The sequence below is a fragment of the Moschus berezovskii genome, chromosome X, assembly GCF_049115385.1.
Source record: "Moschus berezovskii isolate FMDL1 chromosome X, NW_MosBer_1.0, whole genome shotgun sequence".
Lineage (NCBI taxonomy): Eukaryota > Metazoa > Chordata > Mammalia > Artiodactyla > Moschidae > Moschus > Moschus berezovskii.
This window is the reverse complement of record NC_142488.1, coordinates 43,333,732-43,337,268: the sequence shown is the minus strand read 5'-3', so window position 1 is coordinate 43,337,268 and position 3,537 is coordinate 43,333,732. Positions and strand designations below refer to the sequence as shown.

At 46.6% G+C, this 3,537-nt stretch overlaps 1 pseudogene; it reads left to right on the top strand.

Annotated features, from left to right (window-relative positions):
• The first annotated feature begins 730 nt into the window (after positions 1-730).
• LOC129535025 (U6 snRNA-associated Sm-like protein LSm2 pseudogene) lies at positions 731-1,018 on the top strand (annotated as a pseudogene).
• The last annotated feature ends 2,519 nt before the right edge of the window (positions 1,019-3,537 follow it).

The window sequence follows — 3,537 nt, the reverse complement described above, 5'->3', positions numbered from 1 at the left end:
AAAGCAGAGACATTACTTTGCCAACAAAGGTCCGTCTAGTCAAGGCTATGGTTTTTCCCGTGGTCATGTATGGATGTGAGAGTTGCACTGTGAAGAAAGCTGATCGCCAAAGAATTGATGCTTTTGAACTGTGGTGTTGGAGAAGACTCTTGAGAGTCCCTTGGACTGCAAGGAGATCCAACCAGTCCATTCTAAAGGAGATCAATCCTGGGTGTTCATTGGAAGGACTGATGCTAAAGCTGAAACTCCAATACTTTGGCCACCTCATGCGATGAGTTGACTCACTGGAAAAGACTCTGATGCTTGGAAAGGTGGGGGCGGGAGGAGAAGGGGACGACAGAGAATGAGATGGCTGGATGACATCACCGACTCTGTGGACATGAGTTTGAGTGAACTCTGGGAGTTGGTGATGGACAGGGAGGCCTGGCATGCTGTGATTCATGGGGTCGCGGAGAGTCGGACACAACTGAGCGACTGAACTGAACTGATCATTAATGTGTATTCCAATCAGAATAAGTTGTAAGTGACCAAATGATAGTCTGAGACTTAAAGCATCTGAAAGTTATGACCAACCTAGATAGCATTTTAAAAAGCAGAGACACCCCGCTGGGCCTGCGCGACCCCACCCCACCCCACGCGCGGGCTAGCGTTCCAATTCCCGCCAGGCCTCCGGCCCACAGGGCCTCAGGCCCTCTTCCCGGTCCGGCAGAGAGCCAGCAGTGCAAGCACCATGCTCTTCTATTCCTTTTTCAAGTCCCTTGTCGGCAAGGAAGTGGTCGAGGAACTCAAGAATGACCTGAGCATCTGTGGAACCCTCCATTCTGTGGATCAGTATCTCAACATCAAACTAACTGACATCAGTGTCACAGACCCTGAGAAATACCCTCACATGTTACCAGTGAAGAACTGCTTCATTCGGGGCTCAGTGGTTCACTATGTGCAGTTGCCAACAGATGAAGTCGACACACAATTGCTACAAGATGCAGCAAGGAAGGAGGCCCTGCAGCAGAAGCAGTGATAGTTCCTCCTCCCTTCCCCTCCTTCCATTGGTGACCCTTAACATCATGTCCCAGCCCCAGAGGCCTCCCTCCCATACTTCTTGAGGTGTTATTTGTTTTTTGATAGCAAAAGCTTCTTTTTTTTTTTTAAAGGAATGTGGATAAGAGGGCTAATAATGAGGAGCTACTGTCCTCTGTTGAGGAGGCTGAGGAACTGAGAAGCCTTCCCTGTCTCCAGCACTTGCCTTTCTCACTTCTTCCCTGGAGGTGGTGGGAGAATCTCTCAGATCTCTCCAGGGTAGCACGTGATTTATTGTAGGGAGGGAAGGAATCTATCCCGCATCGGGAATAAAATTTATGAAGCAAAAATAAATTATAAAAAGCAGAGATATTACTTTGCCAACCAAGGTCCGTCTAGTCAAGGCTATGGTTTTTCCAGTGGTCATGTATGGAAGTGAGAGTTGGACTGTGAAGAAAGCTGAGTGCTGAAGAATTGATGCTTTTGAACTGTGGTGTTGGAGAAGACTCTTGAGAGTCCCTTGGACTGCAAGGAGATCCAAACAGTCCATTCTAAAGGAGATCAATCCTGGGTGTTCATTGGAAGGACTGATGCTAAAGCTGAAACTCCAATACTTTGGCCACCTCATGTGACGAGTTGACTCACTGGAAAAGAGTCTGATGCTGGGAGGGATTGGGGGCAAGAGGAGAAGGGGACGACAGAGAATGAGATGGCTGGATGACATCACCGACTCGATGGACATGAGTTTGAGTGAACACCGGGAGTTGGTGATGGACAGGGAGGCCTGGCGTGCTGTGATTCATGGGGTCGCGGAGAGTCAGACACGACTCAGCGACTGAACTGAACTGAACAATATTTCATTTGATATTAATTCAGCTCAATTTTTACTTACTTCTGAGGACACTAACTTGATCCTGAGTCTAATTTTGACAGGGCAGTGTCCCAAGCCTCTGACCAGCCCAGTCTGTTCTTCAGCACTACCAACACATTGAAACATTATTTAATTGAATCCTCCTAGGAGGCTGAATATCAATTACCTCAGATATGCAAATGACACCACCTTTATGGCAGAAAGCAAAGAAGAACTAAAGAACCTCTTGATGAAAGTGAAAGAGAAGAGTGAAAAAGTTTGCTTAGAGTTCAACAGTCGGAAAACTAAGATCATTGCATCTGGTCTCATCACTTCATGGCAAATAGAGGGGGAAACAATGGAAACAGTGACTGACTTAATTTTGGGGGGCTCCAAAATCACTGCAGATGGTGGCTGCAGCCATGAAATTAAAAGACACTTGCTCCTTGGAAGAAAAGCTATGACCAACCTAGACAGCATATTAAAAAGCAGAGATATTACCTTGCCAGCAAAGGTCCATCTAGTCAAAGCTATGGTTTTTCTAGTAGTCATGTATGGATGTGAGAGTTGGACTATAAAGAAACTGCAGTGTTGAAGAAGACTCTTGAGAGTTCCTTGGACAGCAAGGAGATCAAACCAATCAATCCTAAAGTAAATCAGTCCTGAATATTCATTGGAAGGATTGATGCTGAAGCTGAAGTTCCAATACTTTGGCCACCTGATGAGAAGAACTGACTCACTGGAAAAACTCTGATGCTGGGAAAGATTGAAGGCAGGAGGAGAAGGGGACGACAGAGGATGAGATGGTTGGATGGCATCACCAACTCAATGGACATGAGTGTGAGCAAGCTTTGGGAGTTGGTGATGGACAGGGAAACCTGGTGTGCTGCAGTCCATTGGGTTGCAAACAGTCAGACACGATTGAGTGACTGAACTGAACTGAGGAGCCTGACAAGGACAATATTACTCCCCTGCAATGTAGAGATGAGAAAAATGAGGCTTACGGAGTTGAAATAATCTCTAGTTTTCCCAGCTCACACTGACTGAGCTGAGGGGACTGACTCACTTCTGCCTGACTCTGTATTAATTTCCTATTGTTCAGTCATTAGGTCGTGTACGACTCTTCGCAACCTCACGAACTGCAGCACTCCAGGCTTCCCTGTCCTTCACCATTAATTTTCTGGTGCTGCCACAATACATGACCACAAACTTGGTGACCTAAAACAGCAGAAATGTATTCTCTCACAGTTCTGGAAGCTAGAAGTCTGAGATCAAGTTTTCAGCCAGGCTATGTTCCTTCTGCAGGCTCTAGTGGGGAATCCTTCCCTGGCTTTTCCAGCTTCTGGTGGCTGAGATGTTCTTTGGCTTGTGGCCACATCCCTGCAATCTCTCCCTCCATTTTTATGTGACCTTCTCTCCTCCTCTGTGTCTATGTCTTCTCTTTTGTCTCTTATAAGGACACTTGTCATTGGATTTCAGGCGTATCCATAAGAATCCAAGGTAACCTCTCTATCTTAAAGTCCTTAATTATATCTGCAAAGACCTTTTTTCCAAATAAGGTCACACCACATGGTCTGGGGGTTAGGGTGTGGACATGATTTTGGGGGGGCTATCATCCAGCCCTCTACAGACTCCTTTCCACCCCCAGGCCACTCTGCCAACCCACAGCC